The sequence below is a fragment of the Mercurialis annua genome, linkage group LG3, assembly GCF_937616625.2.
Source record: "Mercurialis annua linkage group LG3, ddMerAnnu1.2, whole genome shotgun sequence".
Lineage (NCBI taxonomy): Eukaryota > Viridiplantae > Streptophyta > Magnoliopsida > Malpighiales > Euphorbiaceae > Mercurialis > Mercurialis annua.
In genome coordinates, this window is record NC_065572.1 from 64049169 (window position 1) to 64066857 (window position 17689).

The 17689-nt window shown below is 31.2% G+C and overlaps 2 long non-coding RNA genes across 2 annotated transcripts; both read right to left on the reverse strand.

Moving 5' to 3' along the window:
• Positions 1–8461: 8461 nt before the first annotated feature.
• On the reverse strand, positions 8462–10740 carry LOC126671460 (uncharacterized). The gene is made up of 2 exons (XR_007639009.2): positions 10635–10740; positions 8462–9389 (listed from the first exon to the last, which is right to left on the reverse strand). It is a non-coding gene; the product is annotated as an uncharacterized LOC126671460 (long non-coding RNA).
• Positions 10741–16256: 5516 nt separating this feature from the next.
• Positions 16257–17689, reverse strand: LOC126671461 (uncharacterized). The gene is made up of 2 exons (XR_007639010.2): positions 17097–17689; positions 16257–16385 (listed from the first exon to the last, which is right to left on the reverse strand). It is a non-coding gene; the product is annotated as an uncharacterized LOC126671461 (long non-coding RNA).

The window sequence follows — 17689 nt, forward strand, 5'->3', positions numbered from 1 at the left end:
GATAAATCATATCGTATCATGCAGATCTATTCAAATGGTATAAGCGCTAGGCAGCAAACTGATAGGTCGTGGGTTCGATTCCTTCCACAAGCGCTCCCCCCTCCCCAAATATCAAAAAAAAAAAAATACATTTGATAATGACACATTTCATTCATTCATTCATTTATTATATCTATATGGATACAATATAAAATTAAATGAAATATTTATTTCAACACACACAACTATTTTAAATTAGTGATTTGAGTGTCAGACATGATTCGTTTAACTCGTTTTTTTAAATAACTCGTATGTTATATATATATATATATATATATTTATTCATCACATCAATATGATATGTTTAATCAATTTTATTTATCTAATGGATCAAGTGCGATTCAAATTAATACAATATATTTAATATATTTATTGGAATAAATTAAATATTAATCATGGAGAGTATACATAATATTGGAACACATAGAGCATAATTAGTTAAATAATACATAAATATTAAATTAATTAATAAAATTATATAAATAAAATATACAGACTGATAATACGCTTTATAACGCACGGTATATATAATTTCATAACAAAATATATTTAATTTTCAATTTTATATTTTCATACCAAACAAATTGTATTAATATTGTATGTTATTTAATGGATACTCCTTTCATTCTTTGATGATCCCTTATTTTTTTTACTTGTTCATCTAACTGAATTGTAGATACTAAAAAAGTGTCCATTTTACCTTATATTATAAGATGAAGACTAATATGATTTTTTTTTTTAATTCCTCAAGTTATATTTGTAAGAAATGTGAAAATTCAAAAATTAAAATTGATGACCTGACATGAAAATATACAATATGCTGTCTGATTTACATATATACTTAAAAAAACAAATTATTAACTGTTTTGCTAATAAAGTACAGTCTTTAATTAATTTTCGGTCAAACTTCTCCAATTAATTGCAAACTGATTTTCAATATCGTAAATTATAATAACATCTGATTCAACCACCACCTAACAAATTTGTATTAAAAAAGGACAATAAATCTTTTTACAAATAAATGATAACAAATCTTTCACAAATAAAAGATTATATAAAACTTTCAAAAAAATAAAGAATACACATTGATATTAAAAATTAATAAAATTAACTCAAAAAAACTCAACTTTTATTGATAAAAAAATTTCAATCAGTTTTCGCTTCTTGGTAATTGAATTGGATATGCACTTCGTTGATAAAATTTAACCAATAAAAAAATAAATAATATTTATAAAATTCTATAAAATTAAAATAACATAAAAAAAAGAGTTGATTAATATAATCTTAATAGTTAAATCATTATTTAATCAATATTTTGACTCGTTAGTATTATATTGTCATTTATAAAGAGAGATAAATTTAAAAAATAATGGTTAAAATCATTTTAAAATCTTAAAAAATTAATATATATATATACATTTGACTAGATTGACAAGTAAAAAGAAATAGTTAACATTTTAGGTTTATGCATGTAAATTAAAAATATAATTAATGCATAGGTAAGATACTATACTGCTCCCTCTTTTCTCTTATAAATATCCACTTTTAACAAAATGCACATGTTAAAAAATCATTAAATATATATGTAAATAATAAAATAAACTTATATTGATATACTAAATTTTAATATGTTAATTAATACTCTTTCTATTCCGCTAATTAAAATAAGAGTAACATTATTTAATCCACATGTTTTAATCCATTTAATTGTACCATCTGACGTGGCAACAAACGAATGGATAAATTTAAAGTGGGAAATAGAAGATAAACTTTTAAAAAAAAATTGAGCAAATAAAAAACTGCCAATAAAATAGATTAAAATAGGTGAGTTCAATAGCATTTCTTTTCTTTTTTTACTTGAAATAGACAACTATTTTGGAAAAAATAATTGATAAAAATTGATATTTATAAAGAAATAGATGGAGCACCATATTATAACTTCTAGAATAATTTATTAGTTTTATGAATTTTTTTTTATTTATCCCTTACCAATACATTTTACAGAATACCACAAATAAATTGTCATAATCATAAATATTACTATTTTCATTTTTATTTGATTGTCCACTTAGCGAAATATTTTATCTACATTTAGTTGTCCATTTAGATTTTTAATATAATTTTTATTTTTAATTTTCAAATTTATTCATCCCTAATAAATGACTTTATGTTTTAATTTAAAAAATATTTATTAACTAATAGAGATATATTATTATTTCTCCATATAAATTAAGACAAAAATAGCATTATCTTAATATGTAAAATTATAGCTAAACAGACAACTAAAAATACGGAAGGAATAATAAATTTTAAGAAGGAAGTATTTTAGTCAAAAGCTTATTAATTTAGATATAATTATTATTTTCTTAATTCACATGTCAAGGACTAAAGTGGTCAATATAATAGATCAAAATAAGCAGTATGTATAAATAATGATAAAATATTAAAAAAAATAGTTAAATTGCATATTGGTGAAAAATTCGTATTTAGAATAAAAACTTATATCGAAGAAGTCAAATAATAATGAATGTATCAAATATTAAATAAAGATTTAATTCTTTAAAAATACCAAAAATTTATGTTTGAGGTTGATTGTATCAAACCTTTTAAAATTACCCCATTTAACTCGTTTATTTAGAAATTTATGTATCAGTTATAACTAATTTTAAAATTACTCATATTTTTTATTGGCGTGACAACCAATTGGAGGACCTAAAAAATTTATCTCTCTAAATTATACTCTCTCTTCTCTCTAAAAATAAAAGACTTTTTTCTCCATCTTCTTGAAAGTGGAAGAAGATAATTTTCAGTTTAACCGGAAAATTATTTTCTCAGCGCCCATAGTACTATTAATTGTAAAACTATTATATTGTTTCAATAAGTCTTTTTAAGGTGTTTTTTTCGATTTGGATTTCTATTTTGCTTGAAAAATTTTAAGGTCTTTTCGCACCTCTTTAATTCAATATTTTAGATCGCTCAAGAATTTTCAGCGTCCGTTCGAACTTTAAATTGACATTCTTGTAGTTCTCAAAATGGAGAGCTTTATAGATCTATCTTTTTTTTTAAGATTAAAATTCAAAATACTAGCATTCATCGGATAGAGCGGATTACTTGTCATCGGAAAAATTATCTAAGTATCATGCTCAACGGAAGCATAGATCTTCAATGTGTTAAGTTTATGGGATCCATGTCTAGATTTTATTTTATTTTTGCTTATCTTGAATGATGGCTTAGTATATGATAATTTAAACTTGAAATATCATTTTATGCTTATTGTGATATGATTTTCATCACTTGTACTTATATCTTCATAAATTAATTTTATTTTTGATAGAAAAAAATTAGAGGGCCTAAATATGACAAAAAAAATCTGATTGTTTTTGAAATCTACTACTATAATTGACACACGAACTCCCAAAACGAGTTAGATGAGGTCATATTTAAAATTTTAAAACATTAACCTTCTTTAAATGGGCCAAATTCAGTATATATAATTATAATCTATTTATTTATTATGTGACACGTGTCATGATTGAGTTAAAATTATTACTTGTTAATAAAAACTTCATCAATTTTAAATAAAATAAAGAAATTAATCATTAATTAATATGTTTGTTATTAATTGATAATTTTAATTCAATCACTCAATATCAGACTATAAATTATTAAATAAATAATTTATAATTATATATGATCGACTCGATTCATGTAAATATTTTTTTATTTTAAGGCCTTACTTTCCTTCCCTCTTCTCCAACATGCATAGTAAAGCCAACCTAAATAATGCAAATCATTTTTTTCTTACATACTTGTAATTATATTAGTAGTATTTTCTAAATTCTAGGGGATTAGTATAAGTAAAATAATGGGGTTTAGTAAAGAGAAGTGAGGATATATTCAATTAATTTAAAGCTTAGGTCTTGGAGATTTCAAGTCCCAAGGCCAACTAATAATGACATGAGAAGAAGAGAGGGACAGTCCATCAATTGTGCATAAGTTAGTAAAATAAAATTAAATAATTGCAACAAGTTTAAGCTCACGTAATTGTTTATTGTTCATGGATTATTTCATTTTTGTTAAATAAAAATGAAAGTGTTCAAACTTGATGGGTCAACAGGTCTCAGAATATAAGTGATGATCCTAGCCATTAGATTTAATTACTTTTGCAGGTGATTAATAAGAAAATAATAATATGAAAATGAAGCAAATTGGCCCACTCAAAGTCACATAAATTTATAATTAAGGAAGAATAATTGACAACCTGAACATTAGGGATGCAAAGGAAAACTCATTATTCATATATTTTATTTATAAGAAATCTGCTGACCAAGAAAGATTTACATGTGTATTCTTTTAAAATGTGATTAAATCTCAACCTGCATGTATATAATTAAATATTAAATATATATGTGATAATAAATTTACCAACAACAATATGGTTGGTAGTAATATATATATTTTGTACCATATTTGAAGGGGGAGACTTAAAAAAAATATAAACAGAACAAAAAAAAGACAACTTTTTTTCTTTTTCAGAAAAAAACATATAAATGCTTTTACTTATTTATTTTCCATTTGAGTCCTCAACATTTAAAACAGTGTAAAAAAAACTTATAGGTTTGAAATAAAATACAAAAATAACTAAAAAAAGTGAAAGGTTGAGTAAAAAAATCAACTGAAAGGGATTTTGTGTGCTTTCTAAAAAAAACTTAAAAGTTTTTTTTACCAATTTAAAATATCGAGGGTTTAACTAGCAAATATAATAATTAAAATGACTTATAAATCCTTCAGAAAAATACAAAGGGCTTGTTTGTATTTTTAACTCTTTATTTAATCTCTCGAGAAAACTTCTAACCAAAGCTTGGTTTCTTCGGAGGAAAAGTTGTGGTTTTTGCTCTTAGACAATACTCTCAGAATACTGAAGTTTAGCATATTTTTGTATGTTCATACGAAATTATTTTGAACATATATACGAGATTGCCTCCTCTCCGTAATTTTAAGTCATTGTACCAAATGATTTAACTAAATCATATGGTACAATACAACATTTTATAAGTATAGAGGAAATGCAGCCACAACTCGTCCTGAAACCCGCTGCATCATATATAATACGGATTAGATTTAAAAATCAATATATACCAGCGCTTCTCCTACTCAATTACTCCTATAAAAAAATGAACAAAACTTTCCTGCTGCCTAAGGCAGCAGGAGTTCCTGCAATTGTATATGTGGCACTCTCTAAAGGTGCCACCACACAGCTTTTTGTTTATTGTGAATAGACAAATTATACATATTAGTTCTTGGTCAATTACACTATTTAGTTCTAATTAATTAAACATTTCAGTCCCTTCAATTCAAGGGCTGAACATATTATTGAACCAAAATTTTAAAACGAAATAAAAACTTTCAATAAAATTAAAACCTCAACAGATACGCCTTAAACCAACATTTACATCAGAAAAGTTCAACTATATTTCAAATAAAAAAGTTTTAGGCATGTTTTTTTTCTTTTCTTTTTCTTCTATCCTTCTTTTTTTATTAATGTAATCTTTCTCATTTTTAATTGTTATTTTTTTTCTAATTTTGTCTCACCTTTTTGTTCTGTTTTAATTTTTTCTGTGTTGGATTTATGAGTAATTTCATTTCATTTGATTTTTTTTTTGTATTAGGTTTGTAGTAATAACTGTTAGTGTATTGGGGTTCTTTATAGGCATTATTCTGCAATTTTGCTTAATTTTACTTTTTGCAGTGTAGTAACCTTCCGGCAAAAAAAGTATAATTACCCTTTTGCAAGGGATGTATATTATGTTAATTAGATTTTATTTTCACGTGATTATCTTATCAATTGTATTAAGGGTGATAATTATTGTCTAACCAGAGCTTTAACTAGTCAGATGAGTTGTTTAGTCATTTAGAGCATAAGTTTTGACAGACGATTATTTTTCTTTTCATTCAGCAGCCCTTGAATTGGTTCTTTCATTTTCTTTGAATTTGATAATGATACGATTTATTAAATTAATTTTCCTCTCAAATGAGTCTAATTACCCTTTTGTAAGGGTTCCAATCTCTTTGTATTTTCCAGAAGAAACCAAGAAATGATTTTATGGGTGCTTGTTGTAATATGCGCTAAGAAGGAAATAATTATGGGCTATAAGTTTTTTATGATTGCATGAAGGGACTGAAATAATTAATTAACCAAGGATTAAAATGTTTAATTTTTCTATCCACCATAAATAAAAAAAAGTTGTGGTGGCAGCTTTAGAGAGTGCCACATACACGATTGTAGGCATTCCTGCTGCCATAGGCAGCAGGAAAATTTTGTTCTAAAAAAATTACATACATAGAACCAAAAAATTAATGATGATACCTTTCCAAATGCCCCAAATTAATTAATTAGATTCGAGTAAAAACACTCTACTTTTTAGTACAAAGATTAATTTTTCATAACCTTTTATTATATATTTTATTCATAAAAAATGGATTAATTACAATTTAATACATAAATTTTATTCTGATTTGTAATTATAACACGAACTTTAAAACTTGACAATTACCACACTAACTCCCATTTTCTTGACAAATTGGTACACCGAACTAGAAAAACACTAACGTGGATATTGTAATATACGACTACGTATTGTAACATGATTGGTTGATGTACCAATTTATCAAAAAAATAAAAATTAGTATGGTAATTGTCAAGTTTAAAACTCGTGTTGTAATTATAAATTAAAATAAAATTCATGTACTAATTTGCAATTAACTCAAAGCAGATGTAAAAGTCCAAAATTGTTTTCCTGGACGTTCGCCAGGACTGCTCAAGGAATAGAGCCAACTCACCTAGTGCCATACGAATCCTTTCTTTGAGGGGAAAAACAAACAGAATTAGTCTGAACCGTTGATTTGCACCGATTTTAAAAATTTAAGGGATGCGTTGCACCGAGTTAAAATTTGGGATATAAATGTCTTTTTATAAAAATTCAGAGGCGTGTCAGTATTTTTTGTTTAAACCAGCATTGACATCTACCACAAATTAAATTTAAAATTAAAATATTTTTAAATATAATGAACAATTAATTTTATTATTGAAATATAATGAATAATTATTTAATCCAAAAATAAATTTTTGCTAATAATAATTTTAGAATCATATATCAGACAAACTTATGTTTATAAATTCTAGTTAGATATTAATTTTTAAATAAATTTAGATTAAATGTATTTTACATATTTAATTAAAAAATCTGATAAAATTGATTTTTTAGTTTAAATTTAAATTTATATTTAATTTTTAAATATATTTATTTCTCATAAGTGTTTAAAGTTTAAACACTAAATATAAGAAATATACAATTAAAAAATTTCTTTCATATAACTCAAAATTTTATAAATTTATTGTATATTCTAATGGTACACAATTTATTTTTATTTTTCACTTCAAATTAAAATTGCTTCTTCATTAAAACTATAATTTAATTTTTATTTCAATATTTATTTTTATATGTTCATATAATTGCATTTTTAAAGATATTAAGATAATTTTGCATTGAAAAAAATTACAGTCTTAATTGAGCCAGTTCACGAGCTCTTAATTGATCTCATCTACGAACCAACTTACGAGATAGCATTCGAACTCATATACAAGCTTAAATTTGAGGTCATAAACGAGCTTATTTTCTAACTCATATTCGAGCTGGCTTGCGATCCCACGATGAAACGAATATTTCTAAACTAGTTACTTTGAATAAATGGGCATTAATTAGAGCTCGACCTCCTTCATTTAGACTAACAGGAAGATTCAAGTTGAGCTCTTATCAAATCCGACTAAACCGCTCATGAGCGATTCATTTATAATTCTATTTTTATTTCATTTTATTTTACAAATTAAAAACTATTTTTCCACCTATAATGACCGAATTGTCACGACCCGATTCTCGGCATCGAGACCGACGCTAGGGAATGGGAGTGGTTGCTCCGAAACCCGTAGCAAGCCTTAAAAAATACATTAAAAATCACTTAAAAAATTTCGCGGAATTCAAATCATTTTCGAACATTTTAAAACCGCAGTTTAAAATGTTCTCATAAAAATTACCATTTTAAACATGCACATAATTTTCTCTTTAATTATTGCATTTTAGTTTCAAAACCATTTCTCTATGGTTTATCATGCATCTCATCGTGCATACCACCTTACTATGGTAATTACTGCATTTCACTATGCAGGCCATCTCATTATGGACTTAACCGCATTTCATTATGCAGACCATTTCATTATGGATTTGACTGCATTTCATTATGCAGATGCGCTCGCCGCATTTTTTACTCGTGCAGTCGCTCGGACTTTCGCACAGCATTCACATATTACATATTATCAGAGTTTAAGCGTTATAAAATAATATAAAGCATAAATAAGTCCAACGACTACTAAGGTATCACCGTTCATTATTCTAGCTACTGCAACTCTAGACACATAAAGGAAAGTCATTCTCACTTATACAAGCCAGGGATTTCCGGAACAAGAAATTGGAAATCCACACGTCAAACTACTCGCCTGTAAAAATATTAAATTCAACGGGGTCAGTTATAAAAACTGGTGAATGCGTACAACATGTACTAATAAACATTAATATGAAAGCAATGCATTCCAGATTACCGATTCATATGAAACCCTAAACCATGATTCATGTTCCTATATGCTTTCAAAACAGGAAACATAAATATTCCACATCATTTCATCATATTCGGGTTAACCTTTTTATGGCCGTATTTATTCATTTCTTTTTGTACTCTAGCCCGTCAAATCTGATCATTCATCTTTTACGTATGTGAAGGTCTTTAGACTCTTTTCACCATACAACAGATTTCGGCAGTACATATATACCGTCGCCATTTTCACTTTTTTAAAAGGTTCAACCTCTCAGATCTCGGCAGTTTCTCTTTACTGCCTTTGGTCGTCTATATTCCGTTGCCTCTGAAGATCTGTTCACACAGAGTCTAGGCCGTCGCCTGACTTTCCAGGCCGTCGCCAGGATTCACACAGCATATTCACATGCAACCCATTCTAAATGCAATACCGGTGATCACACAGCACTATTGCCGCCCAATAGTAAGCACGTTTCAATGAATCTAAATCGGTTTCAACACTATGAATAGTTCATGCGATTTAAATTCAAAATAAAATAAAGCATTTGCAAATCATGTAAAGCAGTTCGCAATATTTTTAATACTAATATTTAGCAGTATAAGTTGTAAACACACTCACAGTACTCGCTTATTCCAATTATAAAAATACCACCCGTCGAATATTCAAAACCTTTGCTCGCCGGTTTCCGCGACAAAACTCGCTGGATCTAATTTAGAGATTAAACATTAATAAATGTAATAACTCTAAATTCTAGGATAAACTCTAGACCGACTCAACCATATAACCACATAATCACAAACCAAATTTGATTCCGACTATCTATTTCCGCGTCATCGTATTTATATACGATACACCACATAGTTTATTTATTTTCAATAAATAAACATAGAATTATAACTCCATATAATTCTAACACACATTCAATTCACATAATTTTCTAAAAATACACTTTTAGAAAATCTCATCAAACATATCACAATTCAAAAATATCCAAAAATATTTTTCCGTAAAATATTTTTGACCCGGGGCTCGCCCCCCCCCTTATTTTCTGCCAAAAACATTTCGGCACTAACTGCTGCCAAATGAGTTTAGGACTGAGCCAACATGCTCTATCCCCTTCACTCAAACTCCGGTCACCGTAATCCGGTGGTTTTGGCCGGAAAACTCAAAAACGCTTAAAACGCTTAAAAATCCATTTTAAGCCATTTTAACACCGAAATTCATCAAAATTATTTTCAAATACATTTTAAATTTTTATCTTGTAAAAACAGCAGCCCAATATTTTTAAAATAATATTTTTCATTATTTTAGCCATTAAAACCGAAATATCAATTAATAATCAAAACCGATTATTAATCCGTCAAAACACTACATAAAAATCATTTAAACTCCACAAATAATTATCAAACATATTCATAAATTTTTTTTATAAATAGTTTCTGCCCAGAATTTAAAATGACAGTTTTACCCTTTTTAGAACAATTTTGGCCGAATAGAGTTATTAAAAATTAAACCCGATTATTAAACCGCTAAAAATTCACCATTAGATATTTATTTATCATCATTCAAACATTTAGATCAACCTTAAACAAACTCATTTCCAGAAATTTAAAATCATTTTATTTACCCTTTTTAAGCTATTTTTAAGCTTTAAAACAATTAAAAATCGAAACCCAACTAATTAAATCAACACCCGAATTAATTAACATTTTTAATCCACAAAAATTTCACTTTAAAGCATATATAAATCTCAACATATAGATCAGCCCAGAAATTTAAATAAATAATTTAATTTTCACGGAAAAATTATTTAAAAACCGAAACCCATATAAACAATTACTAAAACTAGTTAATCAACCATCAAACATCACATTTAAACCATCCTATGCATGTTTCTAACACTTAACCAACATCAGCAACTTAAAGTAAGGTTTTGAGCTTGAAATTATACCTTGATTCAACATGCAAATACACCTACACGATCTACGCAATGTTCCCGACAATTTTCGTGAAGAAAGTTTTGAGAGAAAATCAAAGAGTAAAGTTTTGTGTTTTGATCAAAGGTGTATTCGGCACCCACACCAAATGAAGAAGATGAAATAGAGACTTGGGCATCAAGTTTGTGTTAAGAAAATATCTAGATATTATTTGGTTGTTCAATTATTTACAAGTTTGCCATTATGGCATTCTTGTAAATAATTCGAACTCTAGGGGCAAAATAAACTCAACTTTACCAAATATTCAAAAACATTAAATCATACCATATGGGCTGAGTTAAAATATTTTTGGGCCTTTAAAAATATTTAAAATAATTATTTTTACGGTTTTTAGTGAAAAATCACAAAATTCACTTTTAACACGTAAAATTGCCAAAAATCACATTTAAGGCAAACACATAGCAAACCACATTTTTACCCTTATAAATTAATCACGTGAATTTATTCACTATTTTCGAGGTCCTAATCAATTAAAATCGGACACACACGAAAATAAACGCTAAAAATTCTACGGGTATTACATTCACCCCTCCTTATAAGAAATTCGTCCTCGGATTTCAAAACAAACTATTACCTTGAGCAAACAAGTGGGGATATCGTTCCGCATATCCGCCTCTGTTTCCCACGTACATTCCTCAATTGTACGGCTCCTCCAGAGCACTTTTACCATAGGTATTTCCTTACTACGGAGTTTCCTAATCTGGGTATCCACAATTTCTACAGGTTCCTCCTCATAAAATAGTTCCTCGTCTATCTCAACCTCCTGAGGTTGAATAAGTCTATGAGGGTCAGGTATATACTTCCTAAGCATCGACACGTGAAACACTGGATGTACTTGCGACATCTCAGACGGTAATGCTAACTTATAAGCTACCGCTCCTATTCGCTCAATAACCTCTTAAGGTCCTGCATATCTCGGCGCTAGCTTTCCTTTCTTTCCAAATCGGATTACACCTTTCATAGGTGATATTTTAAGAAACACAAAATCTCCGACTTGAAATTCTATATCCTTTCTCCTCACATCAGCATAGCTCTTTTGCCGACTAAATGCAGTTTCTAAACGTTGCTTAATCAACGGCACTTTCTCAGACGTAATCTGAACTATTTCAGCTCCTGTCAACTTTCTTTCTCCAACTTCTTCCCAACAAATTGGAGATCTACACTTACGTCCATACAACGCCTCATACGGTGCCATCTCAATACTGGAATGATAACTATTGTTATATGAAAACTCTACTAACGGTAGATACTCATCCCAATGGCCTCCGAAATCTAAAACACACATTCTTAACATATCCTCCAAAGTCTGGATAGTCCTTTCAGACTGTCCATCCGTTTGGGGATGAAACGCTGTACTAAAATCTAAACGCGTTCCTAAAGCCTCTTGCAGACTTTGCCAAAATCGGGATGTAAAAACTGATCCTCGATCTGACACAATTGACACAGGAACTCCATGTAAACTGACTACTTTGTCAATATAAATCTGTGCCAACTTCGCTGCTGTATAGGTAACCTTGATCGGAATGAAATGAGCCGACTTTGTCATTCGATCAACGATAACCCATATCGAATCAAAACCATGTTGTGACTTAGGCAATCCAACGACAAAATCCATGGTTATTCTTTCCCATTTCCATTCTGGTATTGGTAATTGTTGCAAAAATCCAAATGGTCTCTGATGTTCCAACTTCACCTGTTGGCATATCGGACACTTAGCAACAAATTCTGCTATATCTCTTTTCATACCATTCCACCAATACATCTGCTTAACATCGTGATACATCTTGGTAGAACCAGGATGAACACTATACTTAGATCCATGTGCCTCCATCATAATTCTCTGTTTCAACTCCTCTAAATTTGGTACGCACACCCTTGTACCAAATTTCAGAATGCCATCTTTCAAATTATACTCAGAGTTCATTCCCTTTTGAACTTCTGCAATAACATGCTTTAGTTGGGGATCCGTTGTCTGAAGTTCCTTAATCTGATCATTCAATGTAGGTTTAATCGTCATTTGAGCTAACAAACTCCCCAAATACGAAACCTCTAATTGAACTCCTTGATCAAACAACGAATGCACTTCTCTAATCATTGGTCTCTTCTCAACTAAAGTAACATGAGCTAAACTTCCTGCTGATTTTCTGCTCAACGCATCAGCCACTACGTTAGCCTTGCCAGGATGATACTGTATCGTACAGTCATAATCCTTTAGCAACTCCATCCACCTCCTCTGTCTGAGATTCAACTCTCTCTGATCAAATATGTATTTCAGACTCTTGTGATCAGTGAATATTTTGCATTTTGCTCCATATAGATAATGTCTCCAAATCTTTAATGCGAATATCACTGCTGCTAATTCTAGATCATGGGTTGGATAATTAACTTCATGCTTTTTCAACTGGCGAGAAGCATAAGCTATAACTCGTCCATGTTGCATCAGTACACATCCTAACCCGATCCTAGAAGCATCACAATAGACTGTAAGTCCATCACTACCTTCTGGTAATGCCAGAACTGGAGCTGTTGTCAAACACTCCTTCAGCTTCTGGAAACTCACTTCACATTGATCAGTCCAAATGAACTTCGCGTTCTTCTGAGTTAGCTTAGTTAATGGTGCAGACAACTTAGAAAAGTCTTGCACAAACCGTCTATAATAACCAGCTAAACCCAAGAAACTACGAATTTCTGTCACTGAATTTGGCCTTTTCCAATCCATCACAGCTTCAATCTTTTTAGGATCTACCTTAATCCCACTTTGAGATACTACATGTCCCAAAAATGCTACCTCTTCTAACCAAAATTCACACTTCGAGAATTTGGCATAAAGCTGATGATCTCTCAAAGTTTGTAACACAATCCTTAAGTGTTGCGCATGCTCCTCCTCTGTGCGCGAATAAATCAAGATATCATCTATGGACACTATCACGAATTGATCTAGAAACGGTTTAAAAATCCGATTCATCAAATCCATGAAAGCCGCTGGTGCATTTGTCAATCCAAATGACATCACCAAAAATTCATAATGACCGTATCTTGTTCTGAATGCAGTCTTTGGAATATCATCATTTCTGATCTTCAACTGATGATAACCAGACCTCAGATCAATCTTCGAAAAGTACCTCGCTCCTTGCAATTGATCGAATAAATCGTCAATTCTGGGTAAAGGATACTTATTCTTGATTGTGACCTTATTGAGTTGTCTGTAGTCTATACAGAGTCTCATAGATCCATCCTTCTTCTTCACAAATAACACAGGTGCTCCCCAAGGTGAGACACTTGGTCGTATAAATCCACGATCAATCAATTCTTCTAATTGATCCTTCAACTCCTTTAGTTCTGCTGGTGCCATACGATACGGAGGTATCGATATTGGACTTGTACCAGGAACTAGATCAATACAGAATTCAATCTCTCGATCTGGTAGTAATCCAGGTAACTCTTCTGGAAACACATCAGAATACTCCGACACTACTGGTACATCATTCACATTTCCAACTTCCTTCTGAATATCTCGTACCAGAGCTAAAAATCCTTGATATCCTTTACTTAACATCTTTCTCGCTTTCAAAGCCGAGACTAAACTCTTTGGGGTTTCCAACTTCTCTCCCCGAATAGAGATAAGTTCGGTTCCAGGTACATGGAACGTCACTATCTTTTCTCTACAATCCACATTCGCATAATGTCGCGACAACCAATCCATTCCTAGGATGACGTCGAATTCTAAAACATTAAGCAACAACAAATCCGCAAGCAATTCTCGCTCTCCAATTAACACAGGACACGACGGATAAACTACAGTAACGTCTATGCTTTCGCCTACAGGTGTAGCTACTAACAATGGGTTTTGCAAAATCACAGGTTGAATTCCTAATTTTAGTGCAAAACTCGACGATACAAATGAATGCGTAGCACCTGGATCAAATAAAATTGATGCATCATGCGAGGATATTGAAAATATACCTTGCACTACCGCATTCGACGCATTCGCCTCTTGAGGATTGATCACAAAAACTCTAGCCTGCCCTCCGCTAGCAGTTGCTCCAGATCCTCGTCCGCCTGTGGTCCTTCCTCCACCACGATTACCAAAACCATATCCTCTTCCACGTTGTCCATTAAACACATTCTGGTTCTGTGCCTGTCCAGACACTGCAGGATATACAGGTCTAGGTTGTTGAAACACTGGTTGAACAACACTAGCACTTGAACCTTGTGGTCCAGACATAGGACATTCTCTTGAGAAATGACCTTGCTGTCCACACGTGTAACATCCTCTAGTTGCCCAATAGCATGCTCCAAAATGCTTCTTTCCACAAGTATTACATAGTGGTACTGTTCCTCCTAAACTTCGTCCACTAGAACTTGATCCAGACATACTGAACCTCCTATCTTTCTTTCCCTTCTTAAATCCTTTACGATATGGTCCAGTGAACCTATTCGTATTCGAACTAGCAGTTCCTTCTCTTACGAGCTCACCAGAAACATTGATCTTTCCAAATTGGATCAAAGTACTTTCCATCTGACGTGCACTATCGATGATTTGAACCAAATCCTTCCTTACATCAGATAGCAATCCAATATATTCGGGTCCTAGCCCCTTAATAAACCTTGAATTCACCCTATCTCTATCCAACATCAGATATCACATCGTTATGAACAGACTCCTCATCATGAACATTCTCCTCTTGAATGTTTTCCTCATGCTGATCAGCCATTCTGATCAAAGCACGTCATCTATTAAAAATCTATCTAAACGTTCTAATCGTATACTATCAGGCTCTACTTACTCCTAACAAGCATACAGACTCGATCCTAAGCACAGCTTGGAATATTTAAAAACAAATGATGACTTAACGAATGACATGACAGAAACTTATATGTTGCAGTAGACTCTATATATCAATTTCTCAATTCATAGGTCAACCTACTGCCAAGGTACCTAGGAATCAACAACTTATACCACCTTTCATTACTCTTTTCACATATTAGTAATGGTTTAAGACTATAAACCATCACTTTGATATCAAACTCAACAATGGCCCGTTTTTCGACCATTGCTCTGATACCAACTTTGTCACGACCCGATTCTCGGCATCGAGACCGGCGCTAGGGAATGGGAGTGGTTGCTCCGAAACCCGTAGTAAGCCTTAAAAAATACATTAAAAATCACTTAAAATTTTTCGCGGAATTCAAATCATTTTCGAACATTTTAAAATCGCAGTTTAAAACGTTCTCATAAAACTTACCATTTTAAACATGCACATAATTTTCTCTTTAATTATTGCATTTTAGTTTCAAAACCATTTCTCTATGGTTTATCATGCATCTCATCGTGCATACCACCTTACTATGGTAATTACTGCATTTCACTATGCAGGCCATCTCATTATGGACTTAACCGCATTTCATTATGCAGACCATTTCATTATGGATTTGACTGCATTTCATTATGCAGATGCGCTCGCCGCATTTTTTACTCGTGCAGTCGCTCGGACTTTCGCACAGCATTCACATAATACATATTATCAGAGTTTAAGCGTTATAAAATAATATAAAGCATAAATAAGTCCAACGACTACTAAGGTATCACCGTTCATTATTCTAGCTACTGCAACTCTAGACACATAAAGGAAAGTCATTCTCACTTATACAAGCCAGGGATTTCCGGAACAAGAAATTGGAAATCCACACGTCAAACTACTCGCCTGTAAAAATATTAAATTCAACGGGGTCAGTTATAAAAACTGGTGAATGCGTACAACATGTACTAATAAACATTAATATGAAAGCAATGCATTCCAGATTACCGATTCATATGAAACCCTAAACCATGATTCATGTTCCTATATGCTTTCAAAACAGGAAACATAAATATTCCACATCATTTCATCATATTCGGGTTAATCTTTTTATGGCCGTATTTATTCATTTCTTTTTGTACTCTATCCCGTCAAATCTGATCATTCATCTTTTACGTATGTGAAGGTCTTTAGACTCTTTTCACCATACAACAGATTTCGGCAGTACATATATACCGTCGCCATTTTCACTTTTCTAAAAGGTTCAACCTCTCAGATCTCGGCAGTTTCTCTTTACTGCCTTTGGTCGTCTATATTCCGTTGCCTCTGAAGATCTGTTCACACAGAGTCTAGGCCGTCGCCTGACTTTCCAGGCCGTCGCCAGGATTCACACAGCACATTCACATGCAACCCATTCTAAATGCAATACCGGTGATCACACAGCACTATTGCCGCCCAATAGTAAGCACGTTTCAATGAATCTAAATCGGTTTCAACACTATGAATAGTTCATGCGATTTAAATTCAAAATAAAATAAAGCATTTGCAAATCATGTAAAGCAGTTCGCAATATTTTTAATACTAATATTTAGCAGTATAAGTTGTAAACACACTCACAGTACTCGCTTATTCCAATTATAAAAATACCACCCGTCGAATATTCAAAACCTTTGCTCGCCGGTTTCCGCGACAAAACTCGCTGGATCTAATTTAGAGATTAAACATTAATAAATGTAATAACTCTAAATTCTAGGATAAACTCTAGACCGACTCAACCATATAACCACATAATCACAAACCAAATTTGATTCCGACTATCTATTTCCGCGTCATCGTATTTCTATACGATACACCACATAGTTTATTTATTTTCAATAAATAAACATAGAATTATAACTCCATATAATTCTAACACACATTCAATTCACATAATTTTCTAAAAATACACTTTTAGAAAATCTCATCAAACATATCACAATTCAAAAATATCCAAAAATATTTTTCCGTAAAATATTTTTGACCCGGGGCTCGGCCCCCCCTTTATTTTCTGCCAAAAACATTTCGGCACTAACTGCTGCCAAATGAGTTTAGGACTGAGCCAACATGCTCTATCCCCTTCACTCAAACTCCGGTCACCGTAATCCGGTGGTTTTGGCCGGAAAACTCAAAAACGCTTAAAACGCTTAAAAATCCATTTTAAGCCATTTTAA